Here is a 25,000-nt window from a genome sequence, read left to right as displayed (position 1 = left end):
AAGGACGCACAGCACGGACTCCACAACAGTCATAAGTGTTTAGGGCACCATAAAAGCAGCGAGGAGGATTTTGGGCATGTTGATACACCATTAAACAAATATGAAAACACTGTTGGCATATAAGGGGGCGTCCCAGGGCCGAATACAAACACGTTCAGGGCCACGCCAGCCAGGACAAGAGCGTTAATAATTGAACATGGCCTCGCGTGACTGACTACTCCGCGTCCTTCACTACATGTAACCACAGCAGAAAGGGTCGATGAAGGGCGGCGACTACCTGTTGGTGCCATGAGAGAGAGAGAGAGAGAGAGAGAGAGAGAGAGAGAGAGAGAGAGAGAGAGAGAGAGAGAGAGAGAGAGAGAAATTGTTACTATTATTGCTACTACTACTACTACTACTACTACTACTACTACTATCACCACTAATACTATTACTCTTACTATAATTGTTGCTTCTGCTGCTGTTGTTGCTGCTGATAATGATAATGATAATAATAATAATAATAATAATAATAATAATAATAATAATAATAATAATAATAATAATGATAATAAATAATAATAATAATAATAATAATAATAATAATAATAATAATAATAATAATAATAATAATAATAATAATAATAATAATAATAATAATAATAATAATATTAATGATAATAATAATAATAATAATAATAATAATAATAATAATAATAATAATAATAATAATAATGATAATAATAAAAATAATAAAAAATAATGATAATGAAAATTATAATAATGAAAATAATAATTATAATGATGATAATAAAAAAAAATAAATAATAATAATGAAAACGATAATAATGAAATAATAATTACAATAATGATAATAATTATAATAATAACAATAATAATGATAAAAATTATAATAATAGTGTTGAGACATTTTGACAAGACGAAGGTGGAGGTATAGAGAGCCACAGGTGTTTTGAGGTAAGTTCTTTCTTTCTGAGAGAAACTAGTCAGGAAATAAACTTGTCCTATAACTCCAGCTTCTTTCCACACCTACTTCCAATAACGGTAAAATGCGGTCTATTGAAGAAAATACCACCCAAAAAGCTGAATATATAGAGAATACAATCAACAAATTTCATATACACCAAATATCTTCATTAGCCAGGGCAGAACAGGAAATATGTAATCAGTATGTCTTTAAACACTTGACGAAATATTTGTCTATAACTGCAAACTATGGAAATAGAGACGCTAAATGTAGAATAGTAAAGATAACATCAATAATCATCAAGTGTGTGGCTAAAATCTAAAATTCCAACATATGATAAGATAAGAAAGCTAAATCTAAGTCAGATGGTAGTGAACAAGCAAGCGTTTTAAGACAGAAGACGCGAAACTGCGGACTATGGTGAGATTCTACAGGGAATAGAAGCTTAAAATAGTACAACTCTACCACCACCATACCACCACCACCCCTACTACCACCACCACCGCCGCCACCACCATCGTCACTACCACCTCCAATAAATAAATAAAAAAAGAATACAAACAAAACAAAACAAACAAACTCCACAGTGCAACACAAAGAAATCCAAAGAAGAACACCGAGGAACAGAAGAAGAACACGTAAAAAAAAATCACAAGCACGGGGGAGGCGGAGGAGAATAAACATTAAGTGGGGAGACGCAAGGAGAGAAAGAGGCTAAACTAAACTATGATATTCAAGCCGAAACTTCCACTATGAAAGGTTTGAAGCATCATAGTGACGCGAGGAATGTTGAGTGCGGTGACGGGTGTAGTGGGGAGGGCAGCGAGGGCGGGAAAGGGTGGGGATGGGGCTGGGGATGGGGAGGTGGTGTTGCCAGGGGGCAGTGCGTGTTACTTAGCGGGGCACGTGTTGCCATGGCCGGAGGGAAAGGGTGTGGTGACGTCAGGTGTAGGTGGTGGCACTGGGACCTCTCGGGAACTGATTACGTGTAGGTCGTGGGGTCATGGTATTACTGGGGACAGGATGTGGTATTACTGGGACAGAGCTTGATAATATTGAGGGTACGTTATAATTCATACTCGAAGCTTGGTGTTAACAGAAAAGGGCGTGATATTGATAGAGGCAGGGGTGGTATTGCTAAGTAAATCTAGTGGTATTACTGAGAGAAAAGGTGTGTTTTTTATATCGTGGGACAAATATTACTGGTATTATTGAGTACTTTATGATATTAATGAAGAAAGGCCTTCATATTAATCAGAACAAGGGTGTGGCATTACTAGGAGGAAGGTGATAATCATGGGATAATCGAAAACAGGGTGTGGTATCACTGTGAGCATGGGTGGGATAACTGAGAGAAGGTTTAGCTTTTATAAGCAGAATGAATGATATAACTGGGAAGGGATGGTGTTACTGGGGTCAAGGCTTGTAATTACTGGGAACAGGTCGGTATAGACAGTGATCGTTGGCCTGTTGCTACGACCGTGACTTTGAGAGGAGGAAGAGGAGGAGCAGGAGGAGGAGGAGGAGGAGGAGGAGGAGGAGGAGGAGGAGGAGGAGGAGGAGGAGGAGGAGGAGGAGGAGGAGGAAGAGGATGAAGAGGAGGAGGAGGAGGAGGAGGAAGAGGAGGAAAGAAGGAGAGGGGATGAAGGGGATGAGGGGAAGAGGGAAGAGATGGCGTAATGTTGCTGGGTGGGGGTGGAATGTGTGTTTTAGGGAGACTGTTGCCAGGACTGGGGGCGAAAAGAGGGCGGGGCGGGTGCGAAGTGGGCAGGAAGAGAGCTAAGTGCCAGATGTACGAAATTGGCGTGGGGTGCCGGTGTGTTACATTGGCGTGGGTCAGAAGGGCATGGGCGGCAACCAACAGAAGCACTTGAAAGGCGTGAGTGGGCAGACCTTAAAATGGAGGCAAGGGAAGGGAAGGGAAATGGAGGATTATGGGAACAAGGGGCGAGGTGGGATAGAAGATGCGGAAGGAATGCAGCGTGGGGCTGAGTGTGGCACTGCTGGAAAGGTGGCACTGACTGGTCACAGTGGTAGCGGTGGTGGTGGTGGTAGTATTCAGAGCCGTGGGTTACACTGTGACGTGGAGGAGCTGTTTGCATGACACTGTGAGGAGGCGGAGAAGGAAGAGGAGTAGGAGGAGGAGGAGGAGGAGGAGGAGTAGGAGGAGGAGGAGGAAGAGGAAGAGGAGGAGGAGGAGGAGGAGGAGGAGGAGGAGGAGGAGGAGGAAGAAGAGGAGGAGGAGGAGGAGGAGGAGGAGGAGGAGGAAAGAAACATTCACTGTGCATGACGTCACTGGAATTGCATGACGCATTTAGCAAGCAAGGAAACTAATACACACACACACACACACACACACACACACACACACACACACACACACACACACACACACACACGTAGGACATAAAACATAAAGGAATACTTAATGAGAGAGAAGTTAGCTTTCGCAGTAACCCCTCACATAGGGTGGTAAACTCTACACAAACACTCTAGGTCCAAGTCTGTTTAAGGCGGCAGCGCAGCACAACACCCAGACACGCCCTTGAGAGGGACGTACTACGGTCAGAGACACGCGTCTATAAAGAGACCACCGCCACATCGCAACACACCCCGCACGTGAGGAGGCGATCACCAGCATCGCCATCAGGGCACAGATAAAGAATGATGATTTTTTCCTAATAAAGAGAAAACATCGACCTCGTAAATCAATTGCTGCCAATTCTGTTTTTAAGATGGTTGGATATAAATCATCCACTTGCTGACTAAATGATAGGCTATTGAACATGATCCGAGAGGCTTCAACTCCGTGATAGCAGAGTCCAGGACACACCAAGAAAACGGAATGCCTCCTCCCGTCCCTTTCCTTCCTGTGGTGGCTGCTCAACCCGAGGCGGGCGGATATGTGTGACCCATGAGTCTTGCACCTTCCCAGGCCTGCCACGCTCCACAGCCGAGAGGCGACCCCTACTGCTGCTGCTTCTCCTGTTGCTACTCAAACAAAGCTCAGGGAAGAGGAGGAGAAAAGAAGGAAAGAAAAGCTGAAATTATGGAGGGTGGAGGAAGAATCTGATTAAAAAGAATGTTTAGGATTGGGGGCAACGCACGGCGCAGCATGTAGGAGGAAAATATAAGGACGAGACGATGAGATAATTGCCGCTCACTAATGAATGGATGAACTTATCGGCGGGAAGAATCTCAAAGTAAAATAATGGGTACTGCGTTGAGGACAAGGCGAGTCATAAGAGAAGACAAATTTCGTCCGTTGAGAGTAAAACTCGATCTTGAGCATCAAACATCCCTCTGCTGTATAATCACTGAAGGGATCACACATATATTCCGGAGGGCCTCAGTGGTGGGGTTGAGGGGACGAGACCTTGAGAGATCACAACCTCTTTAGAAGTCTTAAGGAGGCATGAAGGTTCCTCTCTTTGTCGAGGGAACGATGGCCCGTGAGAGAGGAAGTGCCGGCGCGGGAAAAGAGGATATCAGGGGAAATGAAGGAGAGATAGGAAGGGCTTAATGTGATGAAGGGATATAACACGAGGCTCGGTGTTAGAGGATAAAGAGTTGAAACCTAAGGTATGCGGGCGAGTGGGAGGTTCTGGGGGCGAGAGAGGAGGGGTTGTGGGTGGAGGACAGGGCACCAGGGAGGAATGTGTGGCAGGGGAGGGAGGAAGAGGGACAGAGGGAGAGGAAGGGAAGGGAAGAGCAGGCGGAGCGGCAGCGAGGCCCCAACAAGGTGAAGGCGATGGGCGGAGCGATGGAACACAACTCCTTCATCCTGCATTACTACACGTTAGTAACAAACAAAAAGCTTATGTTCTGTGTTTTGTTATGTGAAAACAGTAACATTGCTGGCGGGAAAACAAATCCCAGGAAGTTAGAGAAGGACAGGTTTCTGAGGGAGGAGAGGAGGGGCGTGAGGACGGTGGGAGGAGCCTGGGGTGGCTGGGCGGACTGGAGTGGCGGGACGCGATGATTGTAGGAGGGGCGGGGGGTAAGGACAGTCACAAGGTCGAGCACTGAAGATGAACTGAAGGTCAAGCGACGCGGCCCACGGGAGGATGATTCACTGCTGCTCCTCGGCGGGTGGGTGGAGTGGCCGCCACAGGTCGGTGCCTCCCTGCTGCCTGATGCTTGCCTCACCCTCACTGATGCCTCTGTCTGTACATGACCTCAGAGGCTTAGTATCTCAGCAAGCATCAGTCCCTTAGGAGAAAAATTCATAACTTACGTTCAGAGAGAGAGACGCAGAGTTCGAGAGCATGAAGAGATGAGGCACTGATTTTCTCGCCGCGACATATGTTTTGCGTCTTCTACTTAATCGTGACTTGTTGGCTCCTCTGTGAACTCAAGCATGATTAAGATTGACCCTAGGAATACGAGATGCATGCATACCATTTGCTGTTAACACAGTGCGATTTTGTTACACACCCCAGAGTCTGTTAACATATACCTGCCTTCATTACCTATTAAAGTTCGCATTAATGATAAAACTTTCCTGTGTCTGGGTTCTTTCGCAGAGCTGAAAAGTGTGCTGTGATCTCTGGCTGGGCATTTAACATCTGCTGCTGCTAACAGGGGCAGTCACTTTATATTGAACATTCTTGTTTTTCCCTACTCAGCAAATGAATTGTTCTTGTTTTGGTATGAAAAATAAAAACTTACACGAGAAATCAGCTCACAGTCTCCGAGCGAGCAGAGCTCGTGACCCGGCGTGGAAGAACCATATATGGTGCGGCGGTGGCCGGGCGTGTGGCGGCACACGGCACACGGCCGGCGAGTGGCGATGTTCCCGGCAGGGCATGATGGGGCGGCAGATTCTGGCTCACACGTTATGGTACTGGTATGTGGCGAGACCGAGATGGCGAGGTGTGGGTGGGAAGGGTTTGTTCAGTTCGGTGACGGCAGGCAGGGCAAGAAAGGGGAAACCAGGATCGATCAATAAATTAAACTTGAACCACTTGAACCAGACAAAATATCTAAAGTATGAGAAAACGCCTTTCGTCACAGGTCCGCGCCAGGCATGAGCTGGACTCCCTGGCAAAGGTTACGGGCAGGGCAACGATAATTATGTGTCACGTCAGTGACAAAGGTGATTCAGCTGCGGGATTCTGCGTCAGCGAGGCTCGCCTACGTTTGACCAAGAAGAATATGTTTGTGTGTGTGTGTGTGTGTGTGTTTCACTGTTTGATCTGCTGCATTTTCTGACGAGACAGCCAGACGTTACCCTATGGAACGAGCTCAGAGCTCATTATTTCCGATCTTCGGATAGGCCTGAGACCAGGCACACACCACAAACCAGGACAACAAGGTCACAACTCCTCGATTTACATCCAGTACCTACTCACTTCTAGGTGAACAGGGGCTACACGTGAAAGGAGACACACCCAAATATCTCCACCCGGCAGGGGAATCGAACCCCGGTCCTCTGGCTTGTGAAGCTAGCGCTGTAACCACTGAGCTACCGGGCGTGTGTGTGTGTGTGTGTGTGTGTGTGTGTGTGATGGCATGGTCACTATATAATCAATATTTCTTCTTCATCAACATTGACTCCTCTCTCACAAGTAAATGCTTTTCATGATATAAGCACCTGAAAGAATAATGATTCTCACTAAGGGTTTGAAATTCCTGTAGAGAGCGAGAGAGAGAGAGAGAGAGAGAGAGAGAGAGAGAGAGAGAGAGAGAGAGAGAGAGAGAGAGAGAGAGAGAGAGAGAGAGAGACTTCAAATAACAACTTCTCAGCAGTCACCACACAAACACAAACACAAAAATTGAAATAAGAGTTCACAAGTGAGTATCAAGTTCAACACCATTCTTACATCGAAAAAGAAAAAAAAAATGAAAAAAAAACTAATACTGTCAATCCGATCCACCGTGAAAGGGAGTCGATTCTACAAGTTTTTATGACTCAGGAAGTTTCAATATACGTAAGGTTTTTGCAAGTCCCTGATTCCTCACTCACTCGAAAGATCCCACCTGTGGGTGAAGTGGTACACGAGATATTAGTCCTGTAAATCTTTCCATGTACTTAGATAGTTACGGAAGAGAGAGAGAGAGAGAGAGAGAGAGAGAGAGAGAGAGAGAGAGAGAGAGAGAGAGAGAGAGAGAGAGAGAGAGAGAGATAGCGATGGTAATGATAACCTTGCAGATACATGAAGCGAGCAAAACAACCTTGCAGATAAGTGTACACCAGGAAGGCTTCAATCGACCGGCAGAAGCTGACCTTGGCCGGTGGTTGATTGGTAATGGTTCAATAGAAAGCACCGCCTGAAAGGGCATGGCATGGCTTGACTTGGCTTGCCTTTATGAGGAGGGACTTTTATAAATTCGTGCTGTGAGCCAATTATGTGTGGTTATGCGTGGCCTTTACACCACGAGTGGGCAAGTGAGATGAGTGACAGAGAGGTGGGACGGAATGAGTGACTGTGTGAATAGGTATTTGGATGAGTTAGTGAGTGAAGGAACTAAAGATTGAACGAATGATTAAAAAATAGAGCGACTGGATCAGAAAACGAGTGAATGAGCAAGTGATTGACAAAGTGAATGAAAAAAAAGTGAATATGTGGATGAAAGACTAAACAAGTCAGTGAGTGAACAAATGACTGAGTGAAGCCAAACTGAATATGTAAGTGAGTTGGTGAGCGGTGAGGGAGTGACAAGCAATAGTGACGAGTGGCGAGCAGTGGCGTGACTGGTGCAGGTTTAAGTGTCGGTGCGCAGTTGGTGGTGTGTCGGGTGTCAGGGTGAGCCAGGATGACCTCGACACATAGTTAGCCGAGGGGCGGAAGGCAGCGGGGAGCCAAGAAACAGGGGGAAAGAGGGGAAAGGGGGGATGTAACACTGTCTAAAAGGGGGGAGAAAGAGGGAGGGAGAGTAAGGGGGGTACTAAGCAGTCACACATGCAAGCAAGCACTTTCATCTACTGAACTCCTCAAGGTCGAGTTATGCAATAAGCAACCCCTCTTTTCTAACCTCCACCTCCCTCGCTCCTAACCTCACTACATCCCCATCTCTGCTGCCGCCTCCTCCTCCTCCTCCTCCTCCTCCTCTTCTTCCTCTTCCTCTTCCTCCTCCTCCTCCTCCTCCTCCTCCTCCTCCTCCTCCTCCTCCCTTCACAACGCCCAGGCGCCCCTTCCCCTCACGTGTTCCCTCGACTACAGACCACCTAAACACTTGACAAAATACACACACACACACACACACACACACACACACACACACACACACACACACACACACACACACACACACACACACACACACACACACACACACACACACACACACACACACACACACACACACACACACACACACACACACACACTTCATCACCATGTATACAGGCACATACATAAACCTTATTATGTACACACACACTCGAACACACATACCAAGTTTCTTCACCACGCACGCATATATTGTACACACACCCTCTCCAACACACACACACACACACACACACACACACACACACACACACACACACACACACACACACACACAGACACGTAAATTTTTCTTCTTTTTCTCTCTATTCCCCCTTCCCTTTTCTCTATCTCTCCTTCCCCAGCAGATCAAATGCAAGGGAGAGGCTGTGGTGATGGTGGTGGTGGTGGTGGTGGTGGTGATGGAGAAGGAAGGAGAGGCCGGCCAGTAAACCCGCCACGAATCCTTTCCCTCACTCGCTAGACCCTTTCCCTGCAAACATTCACTACGTATTTATGGGTCAAGTTTTTTTTTTTTTCCCGTCGTGGTTCACAGGTAAGACGCACTCACCAAAATGCGTCTCTGAGCCGATTATTCATACAGATAAGTACTTATTTTATCTTTTTTTACGCAAGCATTTTTCCTTTCTATATGAATTGAATACGTTTGCTGCACTTTCTATTCTCTCTCTCTCTCTCTCTCTCTCTCTCTCTCTCTCTCTCTCTCTCATGGTTCCTTCTACAGAGGCTGCTTTTGTGAGTCTTGCTTTTGCGTGTGTAAGAATGAGAGAGAGAGAGAGAGAGAGAGAGAGAGAGAGAGAGAGAGAGAGAGAGAGAGAGAGAGAGAGAGAGAGAGAGAGAGAGAGAGAGAGAGAGAGAGAGAGAGAGAGAGAATTTCGCAAGAGGTGTCCTTGGCAGCCCCTTAGTCCTGCATCAGAGCAAAGGTCGATCTGCCGAGTGTGCTTGAGGAAGTGGGAGTTGGCGTCCATAACTCCTCTCTCTCTCTCTCTTTGTATTCATCATCTTCCTCCTTCCCATCCTCCTCCTCCTCCTCCTCCTCCTCCTCCTCCTCCTCTTCCTCCTCCTCCTCCTCCTCCTCCTCCTCCTCTTCTACTTCCTCCTCCTCCTCCTCCTCCTCCTTCTCCTCTTCCTCATAATCATATTACTGTTCTCGTTCTTCTTTGCTTTACTTTTCCTCATACTTCTCCAACTCCTCCCTCTCCCCATCCTTCTCATCTTCCTCTTCCTTCCCCGTTCTTCTATCCTTTTACTGTTCTTCCTGCTCTTCGTAACTCGGCTTCTTCCTATTCTTCATTGTCTTACTCTGCTTCCCCCTTACTATCCTACATCTAGAATAAATTAAACAGCTAATCACAAACAACATCGTAAGGAAAGGCAAGTAAGTCTTCTGGTTGTTCTACGTCCTTTGTGTTCCTTTATGTTCCTCGTCCTCCTTGTCCTTGGGGTGGAAAGTGTGATTACAAAGACTCCAGATGTTCCTTTCCCACCGAATCACGTGGGGAGGGCGAGCAGTGACGGGCGAAGAGAGGGAGTGATGAGCTAGCGAATATACATTGTGGCGAAGAGGATGACGCAACGAGGTGATGAATAAAGAGTTGAATAAAGGGCAGCATGTAAAGTGTCCTCCGCTAGCACAGATATGAATGGAAGGACAGGATGTACAAATGCCACGTGGGATTTTTTTTAGTTAGGACACGAGACAGAGAGGACATGGCGATGTATCCTTGGAGTGAAGGGGTGAATACATAAGGCAATAGTGAGTGTTAGCACGCACGCAAGAAAGGATGACGAAAAGGAAGAAAGAGAATAAGAGGGGAATTGATAAAGACTGAGAGGGATTCAATGAATAATGTCCTTGAATTAGTAAAGACAGAGAGAGAGAGAGAGAGAGAGAGAGAGAGAGAGAGAGAGAGAGAGAGAGAGAGAGAGAGAGAGAGAGAGAGAGAGAGAGAGAGAGAGAGAGAGAGAGAGAGAGAGAGAGAGAGAGAGAGAGAGAGAGAGATGAGTAAAAAAGTAAAATATAATGTTAATGTAATTTGTCCTTTTAGTTCTCAGTAGTTGTGCTGTTTTTGTATTTCTTTAATGTTTTATATAATTTCCGTTTGATTTTTTTCTGTTTTGTTTTAGCGTGATTGTTTTCGTTTAATATTTTTTTCGTTTCTTTTTCCTCAGTCTTTCGTTTTGCTTTTCATTTCATTACCTTCTCAATTTTCTGATATGCTAGTTTTTTTTCTTGAACATTTATATTCAAGATTACTTTCCTTTTCCTTCTTTTTTTAATCTTATCTTATATTAGATGTACCTTTTTACAGTTTCTCTCTCTTTAACTTCTTCCCTTTCTTTAATCTAATCCTTCTACTACTTTCTTCATTTCTCACATATCTAATACATGCTTTGTATTTAGTTTTCTTATCCTTCCTTTCCCTCTATCATTACTGTAATATTCTTGCACATGTAGCGTGACAAGAGAGGGAGAGAGGGAGGGAGTGAAGGAGGAAGAGAGAGAAGGGAAGAGAGCGATAGCAGTGAACTTCTCTGGGCCACTAATTCAAGGACATCTGCATTACAGGCTGGCGAGCGACACTGGCTGACTTACTTGACATGTGGTACCTCTCTTGGAAAGTCCGGTCCACTATTAAAGTCCTTGTTCTGAAATTCTTTGCTCTCTCACCAAGGCTATTTTCAAAAGCAACAAAAACAATGGCCCGGGTTTTCAAGAGTTTCTACTATAAAGAAGACAGAAATCTTGTCAAAATCGTCATTAGAAACATAAATAAAAAACACCTAAAAACCCATATACTGAAACCCTTTGCTCTTTCACCACGACTATTCTAAAAGCCACAGAGATAATTTCTCCGTTTTCAAGAGTCTACTTTAAATAACATAAAAAATTCTTGTCAAATTTGTCATTAGAACAGCAAGAAAACGCCAAAAAAAAAAAAAAAAGAAACTGTAAACATTGAAATAAAGCCTTTTAAAAGAAGTAAAAAAAAGTGTGGGTGCTGGCAAGACTGTTTCAGAGCATGGTTCTGTGTCTGAGGACGCTTCGTAGAAAGGAGTTACGTGAGCTCAGCTTGAGTGACCTTGTGGAGTGTGAACAGATGTTGGGCGGATGAAGGGCGTGCTTGGAGAGAGAGAGAGAGAGAGAGAGAGAGAGAGAGAGAGAGAGAGAGAGAGAGAGAGAGAGAGAGAGAGAGAGAGAGAGAGAGAGAGAGAGAGAGAGAGAGAGAGAGAGAGAGAGAGAGAGAGAGAGAGAGAGAGAGAGAGAGAGAGAGAGAGAGAGAGAGAGAGAGAGAGAGAGAGAGAGAGAGAGAGAGAGAGAGAGAGAGAGAGAGAGAGAGAGAGAGAGAGAGAGAGAGAGAGAGAGAGAGAGAGAGAGAGAGAGAGAGAGAGAGAGAGAGAGAGAGAGAGAGAGAGAGAGAGAGAGAGAGAGAGAGAGAGAGAGAGAGAGGGACAAAAGGAGGGTGAGAGAAGGAGTGCATAGGAGATGGGGAGAGGATGGGCATTAGAGGACAGCACAAGGGAACAGAAGGGAGGGCAAGGGGGATAAAACGCAACAGTGTTTACATGACGTCCTTATCTTTCTGAGTGACAATGGTGGTGGTGGTGGTGTTGATTGTCACGTAATTTTAGAGGTCTTTGGGTTCTAGGGGTGGTGATGGTAGTGGCGGTGATATAGTGGAAAGGGTGGTGAATGGGGGAGGATGTTTCATGGTGAGAGGGATGGTGTATAAACACAATGAGGGAGTTTGAGTGCATGGTGTTTGATGTGGTGGTGGTTGTGGTAGAGGTAGTGGTGGTAGTGATGGTGGTGGTGGTAGTGGTGGTAGATTAAACGGACTGGAGACAATAGCGGCATGTCATGGAAAGAGGAACTAACCTGTTGATTTGACGTAAAATAATGATTTTAATAAGCCAGACTCACCCGCTTCCCTCCCCTGCCCCTCTCTCTCTCTCTCTCTCTCTCTCTCTCTCTCTCTCTCTCTCTCTCATCCTCCAAAGATTATGTATCTACAAACATCTTAAACATTCATTTAATGTACAGCATAATGTTCTTTATTCATCATGTTTATGTAATACTCTCAAGTTGCAGGCACACGAGCACACACACATGCAGGTTCTCTCTCTCTCTCTCTCTCTCTCTCTCTCTCTCTCTCTCTCTCTCTCTCTCTCTCTTTGACATTTATTATTCTTCACTGAAATACACTGATACACTATAATTACGAAACTTGTCTCACATATATTTTTTAGCTACGTATTGTAAATAAGCTAGATTATAATACGATAAATATTCGTTGTTTTCGCATTATTTCCAGCCCAGCAGAAGGCAGAAAAAATCCTATAAAAATAAATAATGAAATAATAATAAAAGAATTAACACAGTTCAACCCCATTATCTTCTCTCCATAAAACTGGAAATTTATCCAGTAATGGCGCAAAAAACAACGCTTTTTCCGAATCATTACTTCCTGAAAAATCTACCAAATAGAAGCTAAATGAATGTATCCAGTAATCATGAAACGATACAATAGATTTTTCCAAAGAAATTTTCTTCCGCAGTAGATCCTAAAATCGTACAGCAATGAATAGAAAAGGGATTATTTCTTTGCAGTTATTTATAGTATGTAGGCTCTGGTGTACTAAGTCATTACTTTTAGCAGTCTGTAATTATTCAAGTTTCCTGGTTTTCCTCTACTGTTCCTTTTCATATGATTACGAGCGCTACGCGTCGGTGTAAAACATGTGTGGGATTTACATTATTTACATTCTAGTGGTGGACGAGTGACAGGGACAGCAAATTAAATTCCACCTCATCCAGGAACAGTAAAATATTAACGGTAACACACATAAGCGGCGCAGCGGCGGGTAATGAAGCAGAGATCCATCCAGTCACAGGTCACAAGCGGGAGGCTGGATGGGATGCAGATCAGGTTCCCATGAACGAGCTTTCAGGTCATGAGGGATATGCGTTCGTCTGCATGTGACCTCATCTGCGGTAAGTGAACGCAGACAACCTTTCTGCGCCGGTGGCACCAAAACCGGTCAAGACGAGACGGAGGGGTGCGTGGACGCCTCATCCCAGGAGAGAGTGAGGGGTGTCAGTCACGTCCGGGTCAGTTGGGGCAGTAGACAGGCAGGGTCTTGAAGACAAATGCATTCAGGTCTTGTTACATGCATGATGGTCTCTTGCCAAGATAAAGATAGCTCTGTGGTGATAAGGCACTGGCGGAGTTGCTTTGTTTAGCTCTCCGAGGATTGTCTTCCCTGACGCACCCAGTTTTCTTTTGTTTTTATCTCTTGGTTCTCATTCTTTGCAACCACTGAACTGATACTTTCTGTGGGCTGGCCTCGGTCACAGCATCACAAACACCCCTTCTCCACACAAGCAAGCTAAAAGGAAGCATTTTATCACCGCAAAGACGATTCAGGTCTTGTCAACGGATAATGCGAGCGAGCAGCGGCTGTCCAGCGGTCAAGGGACTCGTTTTGACGGCGGGCTAAACAACTTCCACTTAGGGAGATACAAGATTTAACTCAGAGCTTGTACTTCCGAGTTTGTGGTTTTGTTCGAGCTGGATAGTGACGCCGAAGTGCCACTGGCAGGGTTTGGTGGGCAAGAGGAGGAGAAGCGAAGAGCAAGCCAGTGAGCCCTATGGCATGCGGTAGTTGGTTCAGGTACAAGTGAAAGCACCAGGTCGAGTTGCTACTGGCGTGGCTGTGGGTACCGGAGCATTTAGGGGATCGCGGAAGGCGACGAGAGGGAAGACATGATTATAGATGCCGGCAGAAGGAAATTAGAGTAAATGAAGGATGCATCTCGGCGGGAAAGTGAGACGGCAGCAAGGTCAAAGCCCCTACTTTGTGAGGCAACCAAGTGGAAGGGCGTGGAGGGGCGTGAAGAGACTGGCGACTGGTGAAGGGTTGTGAGAAAAGATAGAGAGGGAGGTCGTAGGGCCAAGATATTCGGTAACTCTCTTAACCTTTGGCTGCCGCTGCTAAGAAAACAACGTAGCAAGTCATACATTCGCCCTCAAAGCCACGAATACCACCACCACCACCACCACCACCACCACCGACATAACCTACCGGAGGAGAGACGAGAGAAAGTGAGAGTGTGGGTTGAGTGTTGAGATGTGGGACGATAACCGTGTGTGTGTGTGTGTGTGTGTGTGTGTGTGTGTGTGTGTGTGTGTGTGTGTGTGTGTGTGTGTGTGTGTGTGTGTGTGCAGAGTTCACACAGACGGTGGTGTCACTGTCCTATCATAACGGTTCCCTGGTGTTCCGCATGGCCAGCATCCAGACCCCTCCTGCATCAAACCGCCTCTCACGCACACCTTTTCCGGCACCAATATCCTACCGCCCCACCACCACCACCACCACCACCATCATCACAACCTCCGCCCATTTATTCATTCACAATAGCCATCAATCGTCTCGGCTCACCACCATTATCCATTCTCCTTCCTTATTGCCCTTTGCCCTCTGTCTCCCATGAGTTACCGGTCCATCCATCAGCCCATTTATCGTTCACCATCTATCCATTTATAGCATCACAAACACTCACAGATCAAACCTTACCACCACCACCACCACCACCACCACCACCACCATTTCACATCTCTATTCAACTCACCTCATAACGGAATAACATCTTTTACTCATCCTTCTACTGACGCCAATAAAATATGCATCCCACATATAATATAACATACTTTCTTATTAGTTCATCATTTATGTCACACTCACCCAAGTCATCACTCAGGACTAGATCTCAGCAAACACCAATATAGTAATCAAGCTTTTTTTTTCAACTATCTCAGTAACCACGCAGAGAAGCACCAAAACCACCAGTACGACCACCACCAATATAACAATTGCACAGACACCTTTCCTTCAACACCACCATAACTGCACATGCACACAAACACACACACACACACACACACACACACACACACACACACACACACACACACACACACACACACACACACACACACACACACACACACACACACACACACACACACACACACAAGAAAAGAAAGAAGTGAGGAGAGAAGAAAAAACAAAGAGGATAAAGAAAAAAAAGTCCATTCATTCTATCAAATCTACGGTCCCCTCCACTAAGATTCCACATCCTATCCAGAAGTCTCACCGTCTCGCCCTCAGGAGCAGACAGGTAAGTCTAGATAGAACTCAAGTGTCGCAAATCAATGCCGTATGAGAGAAAGAGAAAACAGGCAGACAGACAGATATGAACGGACAACGTAGAAAGACAGACAAGCAGAAGCAGAATATGGATAAACTGATGGAAAGGGGAGGTACAAACATAGGCATCAATAATTATACACCTAGGAAGGAAGGAGGAACAAAGGAATATTACCTCCAGCCAAGGAAGGACAGAACACCTTCACCAATTTCCTCGACATGACACTGTAGCGCATGCACCGATATTGATGTACGAGTAGAGAGAGAGAGAGAGAGAGAGAGAGAGAGAGAGAGAGAGAGAGAGAGAGAGAGAGAGAGAGAGAGAGAGAGAGAGAGAGAGAGAGAGAGAGAGAGAGAGAGAGAGAGAGAGAGAGAGAGAGAGAGAGAGAGAGAGAGAGAGAGAGAGAGAGAGAGAGAGAGAGAGAGAGAGAGAGAGAACAGACTTCAAAATGAATAGGAATATAAAAGAAATGGAGAAAAAAGAATATCTAATCGAAGCCCAGTGCAATAAAAACAAAAGGTCCATCAGATGAATTAGCAAAATATCAAGCGACTATAAAATATACAACAGTCATGTAGTGAGAAAGAAAATATATGACAATAACGCTATAATACAAATAATAACAGAAAAAAAGAGAATAAAAGTGTCTTATCAAAGGATTACCATGCATGCCTCTCCTCTGTGTCACCAGCGGTCATGAGGGGAGTGCAAATGTTGGACAAAGGTTTTTATTCTTCCCGGAAGTGCTCATGTTCTTTCCTGTCTGTCTGTCTGTCTGTCCGTCTCTCTGCTCGTCTCCATGAGGTTACGTCAACTCGCCTGACATATTATGCATTCTCGACATCTGCAGTTCTTGTTCTTTGTATGTGGCCCGCTTGTGTTTGTCATCGGGCGTCATGTTCCCCGTCACTGGCCCTCAGACCACTACTACCAAGTCCTGGCCTCCACGACCTCAACCACAACCACCACCACCACCACCACCACACAATCGCTGGTGCCACCCAGCAAGCCTCTCAAGTTGCTCCCGTTAAGCCAGACACAGACAGATTGCTCCTGCGGCTGGTATCATCCCCTGCCTCTCTGCCGCCTTGCTTTCCTACTGCTTTGCCTGTCAGCTTGCTTGTTTGCCTAGTTGGCTGTCTTTGTACTGCCTCCCTGCTTGTTTGCCTTTTTTGCCTACCAGCCAGCATGATCATCCATCACCTTGCCCATCAACCTGCATGTCTGCCTGCCTCTTTGCATACCAACCTGCCTGTCCGCCCATCTCTGCGATGAGGAGCGTGAGTGAGGCAAATTCATCGACAGCGTTTTGTCCTTGATCGTCGTGGCCACTTGGAGACAATGGTTGCGCTGTCTCCATCCTGATGTTGTGCCTCAGCCTTGACAGTTATCTCGGCTCGCCATCCTCGAGGTAACAAGCGTTGCTCAAGCGGCAAAAAACGTGCATGACACTCCCGCAGGTCCAGCACTCCATGTTTGTTATTTTGTTTTGTTCCGGCCGCCATGACGGGTATTGGGAAACAGTGTTTTCAAGAGATATTATTTTTCTGATGTTTTCAGTTGAGTTTCTCACGAGTTGTCAAGACTTTTGACAGATCGAGAGGTAAGTGGGGTGGGGGAAAAGAAAAAAAACTTGAGAACTTTGAAAATAAATGAGTTTAAATATATATGTTTAGGTATAGGGCAATGGTAAAGAAAAGTCACCGGTGTCCTTGGGAGGACTAATGCACACACACACACACACACACACACACACCCGGTAGCTCAGTAGTTAGAGCGCTGGCTTCACAAGCCAGAGGACCGGGGTTCGATTCCCCGGCCGGGTGGAGATATTTGGGTGTGTCTCCTTACACGTGTAGCCCCTGTTCACCTAGCAGTGAGTAGGTACGGGATGTAAATCGAGGAGTTGTGACTTTGTTGTCCCGGTGTGTGGTGTGTGCCTGGTCTCAGGCCTATCCGAAGATCGGAAATAATGAGCTCTGAGCTTGTTCCGTAGGGTAATGTCTGGCTGTCTTGTCAGAGACTGCAGCAGATCAAACAGTGAAACACACACACACACACACTTCTTGTTTGCAAAACCCATCCTGGAAGGCTTATAACGGAGGGTGAGGGTGAAGGCTCCTCAGAGCCTACCGCTGATCTTTTTCCTTATCCTTTGTGAGCCTTTCTCTGTATTCCTGGATGGTGGCTCAGCTTCCTGAAAGCCTTCTTGTCCAGGTAATAAACTAGGGCATCGTTGGTGTGGGTTACGACAAAGAAGCATCCCTTTCGGAACACTCACAGTGTCCACTTTGGATGCATTTTTAGCCTTTTATTTAAACTATCGCATTCATAACCTTGCAACAAATTTTCTGCAAGGATTTATGTAGAATCATGCCACACACACACACACACACACACACACACACACACACACACACACACACACACACACACACACACACACACACACATTCTACAAACTCGTTCTTAATATGTCTGTTAATGCAATAATGTGATAATAAAGTACTATTACCCAAGACCTAACAATTATCGCACCAGCCACGGTGTAGCGTGCATTAGTTCCACACACACTGAGCACGGCGGTAATTGGTCCGCGTCACCCTCACACCGCTCCTCACACAAGGTGACATGGTGCACCGCCAGAACATTATGATTTGATACAACCATCTGGAGAAATTGGCACGCAAAGAGAGAGAGAGAGAGAGAGAGAGAGAGAGAGAGAGAGAGAGAGAGAGAGAGAGAGAGAGAGAGAGAGAGAGAGAGAGAGACAGTGAAATTAGAGTAGTAGAGTAGAGAAACAGGAGCAACAAGAGGAAGAGGTGGAGGCGAGAGCAGTCTTGTGGTGTAGTGGGGCAGGTCACGTGGTCTGGGATGAATGGAAGTCTCGAGGTCTGTGGTGTTAATTTCTTTTCCCAGTATGGCGTCGGCAGCCCTTGAGGACGCGGTTGTGGCAGTTACTGAGGAGGAAAAGGAGTGGGCAAAAAGTAATAGTAAAACAGAGATAAGAGCAAGATGCCTGACATTTGTGTTATGAGTTGCCGCCAGAGTGAAAGTGACGAGAACATTTCTTATATCCCTTATCTGATATGGTTACCCATCTATTATCCCAAATACACACTGTCAAAAAAGAAAGAGATAAAAGATGGATGGCAGATAAACAAAATGTAAAATGAGTCTCGTAGTCAGGCTCTCTTTCAGCTGAATCGGTTCCTCTTTTTCTACTTTCGTTCGTGACTTTACCTTACTCCTTGAGAGAGAGAGAGAGAGAGAGAGAGAGAGAGAGAGAGAGAGAGAGAGAGAGAGAGAGAGAGAGAGAGAGAGAGAGAGAGAGAGAGAGAGAGAGAGAGAGAGAGAGAGAGAGAGAGAGAGAGAGAGAGAGAGAGAGAGAGAGAGAGAGAGAGAGAGAGAGAGAGAGAGAGAGAGAGAGAGAGAGAGAGAGAGAGAGAGAGAGAGAGAGAGAGAGAGAGAGAAGGGGGGAATGCTTCGAAACCTCGAATAAAAATCAAAGAACAAGAGACGGCTGAAGACGAAGAGGCCCTAAAGACTCGAGAGACTTTTAAAAGAGAGTGTGTGGCGGGCTGAGTTATGGAGAGAGAATGAGGAAGAGACACGTGAAGGAGGAAATAGGTAGGGGAATGGGGTAAAGGGGGAAGAGTCCATGGAATGGTGGCGAGAAAACTGGGGGAATTACTGAGGAAGGAAGGTGAAGGCGTGAATAGCGATGGTTTCTTTCGTATTAAAAGCAGGGCCCGGATTATACATATTCACATCTTTTTTGCCATTATTTCTAAGAGCTCGGTGAAAGTACGGCGTGACGTCACACCTGGAGAGGAAGGGAAGGGACGGGGAGGAAGGGATTGGACGGGAAGGGAAGGGAAGGGAAGGGCCTCTGCTGGCGTGGTGTTTTGGAGCTGCCCCGCACCCACCCACCTATCTACCTGACGACGCTAATTACAGGTGAAGGCAAATGTTGCAAGACGAGTGTTATCCGGTCGTTGAGGTAAATTATACAAACGTAAACAAAAAAAACGGCACAGGTAGACCGAACGAGCGAGCGGGTGAGTGAGTGAAATGAGGTGAGGTGAGGTAAGGTGAAGTGAAGTGAGGTGAGGAAGTGAATGATGGCAATAATTCATCGTTGGAAATGATGAGATAAGTGACTGTAGGAAAGAAGGAAACCGAGAGAGAGAGAGAGAGAGAGAGAGAGAGAGAGAGAGAGAGAGAGAGAGAGAGAGAGAGAGAGAGAGAGAGAGAGAGAGAGAGAGAGAGAGAGAGAGAGAGAGAGAGAGAGAGAGAGAGAGAGAGAGAGAGAGAGAGAGAGAGAGAGAGAGAGAGAGAGAGAGAGAGAGAGAGAGAGAGAGAGAGAGAGAGAGAGAGAGAGAGAGAGAGAGAGAGAGAGAGAGAGAGAGAGAGAGAGAGAGAGAGAGAGTGGGGGGGGGGACGTGCAGCTTACACCACCGCTCAGCAAGAGACAAAGAAATGCCTGCTTCCTATCACCTTACAGGGAACAGGAGCACATATACAACATTCACTGCTGTTAACATCATGACGCTTCCCTACTTCAAGGAATACCCGTGCCCTTCTCCTCCTCCTCACTTCCCGGTCATCCCCTCAGCTTCCTCCCTTCCATGTAGAGAGAGCGGCACTTCTTGTTCCCTTCCAGAAACCAGACCCCCAACAGGAACCACAGCTCCTCCTACTTCTCCTACCCCCTCTTTACCTTCTACCTTCTCCCCACAAGGATACTCAGTGAAAGAAAAGTGAAAACGAGACAGATTTTCTCCACGGAGGCAAAGTTCACAGAGGCAAAAGCGCATCACTCCTCCTCTTCTTTCTGCTGTAACCCTTCCTCCTTCTCCTCCTTCTCTTCCTCCCTCTCCTCCTTTACGCCCTGTCCTCTCCCACGCAGGCGCGCCACACACTCACTCACACACACACACACACACACACACACACACACACACACACACACACACAGAGAGAGAGAGAGAGAGAGAGAGAGAGAGAGAGAGAGAGAGAGAGAGAGAGAGAGAGAGAGAGAGAGAGAGAGAGAGAGAGAGAGAGAGAGAGAGAGAGAGAGAGAGAGAGAGAGAGAGAGAGAGAGAGAGAGAGAGAGAGAGAGAGAGAGGCCATTCACCCCAACCTTCATATTCGTGTTCCTGCATCTCAAGCAGATTTTCAGGGGTCAGGAAATAGAAAATGTTGCATCAAGGATTTCTTTCATCCTTACTCGTCTTATTTTTATATATTTTTTATTATATTTTGCTTCCAATCACATTTCCTTTGGGTAAAATGCTTGATCCACATTCGTTCCCTCCTTCGAGGTTCATTGTCCTGAAACATCCCAAACGAACTGCGTGGCAAGGGTGGCAGTGCCGTCATGCGAAAAGGGACAAAGAAACATGCTCCATATTATCTGACCAAAAAAGGGGAACTCGATTTTCTGCTGAAGAAAGAGAAGGGTGAGTGAGTGCAGGGGTGCCAAGCGTGCCTCGACCTCATTGCTTCATCCCTTCATACACTTCCCTGCATTCCCCACCCCTGCCTCGCCACGTCTCGCGTCTGGTTTTCGTCCGTCAGTCTTTGGTTGATGGTGAAAGGGGAGGGGGATGGCTGGTCTCGTGACACAGGGCGGCGTCAGGAGGCTGATGGAAGGCGGGATTAAGAGAGAGAGAGAAGGAGTTAAGGGTGTTAAGGGCAGGAGGGAAGATGTGGGTCTCGTTCCCAGGCGTTTTAAGCGGCGCCATGAGAGCCCTCGGCCAGGGCTCCCAATCACGACAGACAAATACTTTACCATTGACTTGACGACTGCACAGTTATGTCAACTTACTACTCTCTCTCTCTCTCTCTCTCTCTCTCTCTCTCTCTCTCACACACACACACACACACACACACACACACACACACACACACACACACACACACACACACACACACACATACACACACACATACACACACAAAACGTTAGCCCAGCTGTAACATCCTGCCCTGTTACTTGAAAGGCTAAAGTTCGCGCCTCGCTCAAGTTGCTAAGGTTTTCACCGACGCGCGAGCAGTTACCGTCCTCCTTGAGCGCGGGAATGTGTGACGTGGAGAGAGTTTCAGCTTCACCGCAGATGGCACTGAAGGAGCTCCAGTATCTTCTGTGTCTCTGCGGGAGGATAACGGCTGGCGATCACGAGTTCAGTGTGTGGTACCCAAGGTGATGGATAAATTACGTACTTAAACACACGAAGGTTGCTCCTCTTCATGAGACTCTCGTATCTTATCAGAGGCAGGTGAGAGTGGCCACCTGGTCTGGAGGGGGACTGCTGACTGCTAGAGCACTTTTCCTTTCTACCAAAAACCGCAACATCGTAGCCACTAACTTCAAAAATAAAATAAATACAAGAAACAATTGCAATTACTATTACTCATATTCCTCCTAGGTGTTGCTGATATCACTATTAATATTACTGTAATCAATTTAATTTGACATTATTGTAACCAATATTATTACCATTACTACTCGTAAGATTGGACAATTGATATTAAAGTAATATTTGACCATCACTGGTATTAAGTTTTGCGAAATGTATTCACCGAAACTGCATGATATCGGATTATTTAATCACAAATAACAAACAACAATGAACATTACAGCACAGCATCGTGATCCTTAATGAAATACTTGCACATGCACCGAGTCCCACACACACGCACGCACACACACACACACACACACACACACACACACACACACACACACACACACACACACACACACACACACACACACACACACACACACACACACACACACACACACACACACACACACACACACACACACACACACACACACACACACACACACACACACACACACACATAGTTACATTTTATTATTACACGCCTCCTCATGCCACATCCTTCAAGCATGTTACAAAACTCACATCCATTCTCTTTTCCCCGGCTCACCACCACCAAGAGTCTGATTAACGCACAGAACAAAGAGAACACAAAGACATGCAATGAGAACAAGAGGGTTGAAGAGCACCCATGTCTCTGACCTAACACAGCCTTCACCTTATACCACGTGCCCACTCTCCCTCTCTCCTTCTTTCTCCCTGTCTCCATCTCTCTCTCTCTTTTCGCCACTCCCATCCGTCCCATCCCTTAGCTGATCTCAGGGCCACCCAGCCTCCCTAACCTGCCTTAATCGTGCACGTGCCTCCTAGCCCCTCCCTCGCGGTGGACCCAAAGCGATCCCAAGTCTTCCACGCCGCGAGGCCAGACGACGAACTCTTCAGAGGTCATCCACCTTACTCGGCCTTCCGACACCCAGCCAGGCCCCGCCCCGCTCCCTGCTCCGCCCCGCCCACCTATGCACACAAGGGATGTCAGTACAATACAGTCTATGATGCAGAAACAACGTTGGGCAGAGAGAGAGAGAGAGAGAGAGAGAGAGAGAGAGAGAGAGAGAGAGAATATGATGGTCTCTCTCTCTCTCTCTCTCTCTCTTGCCTTGTGGAGGGAACACTGGCCCCTCCTAACAATGCTCACACTCTCCCTCCTCTGTGCTCCGGGGCGCCCTACACGACTTTCACCCGAGATCTTCATCCTCAACTTTCCTTACGGCAGTAGCAACACTACCACCACTAGCACCACCACCATCACTACCACCAATGACATCTAAAACTACATTTACAAGAGCACCATTGATAGCGGTAGTAGTGTTGTTGGTAGTGATGGTGGTGGTAGTGGTGATGGTAGTGGTAGTAGTGACAGCAGCACGACACATATATAGGTCGTCGACTCTTCATCGTGGTGAGAGGGAGGTGCTCGTTCAACACCCGGTAATGACTGTAAAGAATAATCCAGATCCTCTCTCTATACTACTACTACTACTACTACTACTACTACTACTTCTACTACTAGCCGCCTCAGATTAGATAGAGTGCATTATCATAAAAAGGCTCACGAGGGCCAATAGGTTTGATTATCTTTCTTCTTCCTTTGTGTTTCTTTGTTACACTCAGTCCTGGCCAAGCTTGCATCACCGCGTCCCTCATCAATTGATCGACTTTCCGTGATGCCTGTGCCTTGCTATCTATACCGGCGCTGGTGGCGGTGGTGGTGGTAGTAGTGGTGGTGGTTCCTCCTGGCTTTCATAGTCTTGCAACGTCCCCGACCGACCTTGCTTTCGCGGCCTCCACAACAACCTTCTCTCTCTCTCTCTCTCTCTCTCTCTCTCTCTCTCTCTCTCTCTCTCTCTCTCTCTCTCTCTCTCTCTCTCTCAGTCTTGTGGTCAGTCGTCACCCTCACCTTTCTTTTCCTCGCTCCCTATGACCTTTTGTTTGTCTGTCTCATGCTCGCTGTCTTGCCCTTTGAACGCTGGAAAGATAAAGTATGCTGTGGATAATGATAATAATGATAATAGTAATACCAACAATAATATTAATAGTAATAATAATAGGAGTTGTAATAATAATAATAATAATAATAATAATAATAATAATAATAATAATAATAATAACAATAATAATAATAATGACAATAATAATAGTAATAATTGCAGAAATGACTATTTATAGTATCAGTAGTCCAAGCTTAACCCCCGTCCATTTTTTGCTCTCTATTTCCTTTCTTCGTTCCCTGCGTAAGATTTTCTCTCTTCGTTCTCTCCTTCCCAGCACGAGTGGCGTGGATGGACTCGGGCGTGGCGTAGTATAGCGTGGAACCTGCTGCTGCTGCTGCTGCTGTTGTTGCTGTTCTTGCTTCCTCTATTCCACTTCCTGATCCACCGATTTGCGAGAGACAGATCACAAGATGTTTTCTTTTTTGTTTTCTGAATGCCTGACTGACTGACCGTGTGTGTGTGTGTGTGTGTGTGTGTGTGTGTGTGTGTGTGTGTGTGTGTGTGTGTGTGTGTGTGTGTGTGTCTAGAGGAGTTAGAGACCAGACTATTTTTTACTTTTTCCTCCAATGACAGGCAACTTGTGTATGAAATGAAAAAAGAAAAAGCACCCGTCCACTGATTAAGTTGTGTGTGTGTGTGTGTGTGTGTGTGTGTGTGTGTGTGTGTGTGTGTGTGTGTGTGTGTGTGTGTGTGTGTGTGTGTGTGTGTGTGTGTGCGCGCGCGTGTGAAAGGCGATATTACAGCAGCCTCGATACCTGCAGAGGTCATGTCTGTCTGTCTACCTGCCTGTCGGTCTGTCTATCTGTCTGTCTGTCTGTCTGTCTGTCTGTCGGTAAGTGGGTGGGTGGTTTCGATAAACAGCTTTCTCTCCATATAAACTCCTTGGCTTTCCGAGCTTGTGTTTCCTGCAGGGAGCGATGAAGAGTCCTTGACAGAAACGCTTCACTCTATAATGTGTATTTTTGCACAATCTTGTTATTATTCAAACTAATTCAAGAGACTGAGACAGCTTCATAGCTTACATTAGCCAAAATGACATGAACCTTTTCTTTTTTTTCTATCCACTTTCCTGGTTAGCGGCAATCAGGTATTCATTTTGTAAACTTTATGTAGCTCTTCACCTGTCTTCTTGATGATATTCTGTAGCACTAAGTGGTTTCTGATAAGACGATGTAGGT

At 46.1% G+C, this 25,000-nt stretch overlaps 1 protein-coding gene across 4 annotated transcripts in view; it reads right to left on the bottom strand.

Annotated features, from left to right (window-relative positions):
* The window catches only part of LOC123515178, a 263,389-nt gene that overhangs the window by 10,092 nt on the left and 228,297 nt on the right, over positions 1-25,000 (bottom strand). For all 4 annotated transcript variants that reach the window (XR_006677807.1, XR_006677808.1, XR_006677806.1 and 1 more), the window contains one exon: positions 23,729-23,797. The gene's annotated coding sequence lies outside the window, so the exon portion shown is untranslated. The remainder of the gene's footprint in view (positions 1-23,728; positions 23,798-25,000) is intronic.

Source organism: Portunus trituberculatus, chromosome 38 (assembly GCF_017591435.1).
Source record: "Portunus trituberculatus isolate SZX2019 chromosome 38, ASM1759143v1, whole genome shotgun sequence".
Classification (NCBI taxonomy): Eukaryota; Metazoa; Arthropoda; class Malacostraca; order Decapoda; family Portunidae; genus Portunus; species Portunus trituberculatus.
This window is presented reverse-complemented; position numbering and strand designations above follow the sequence as displayed.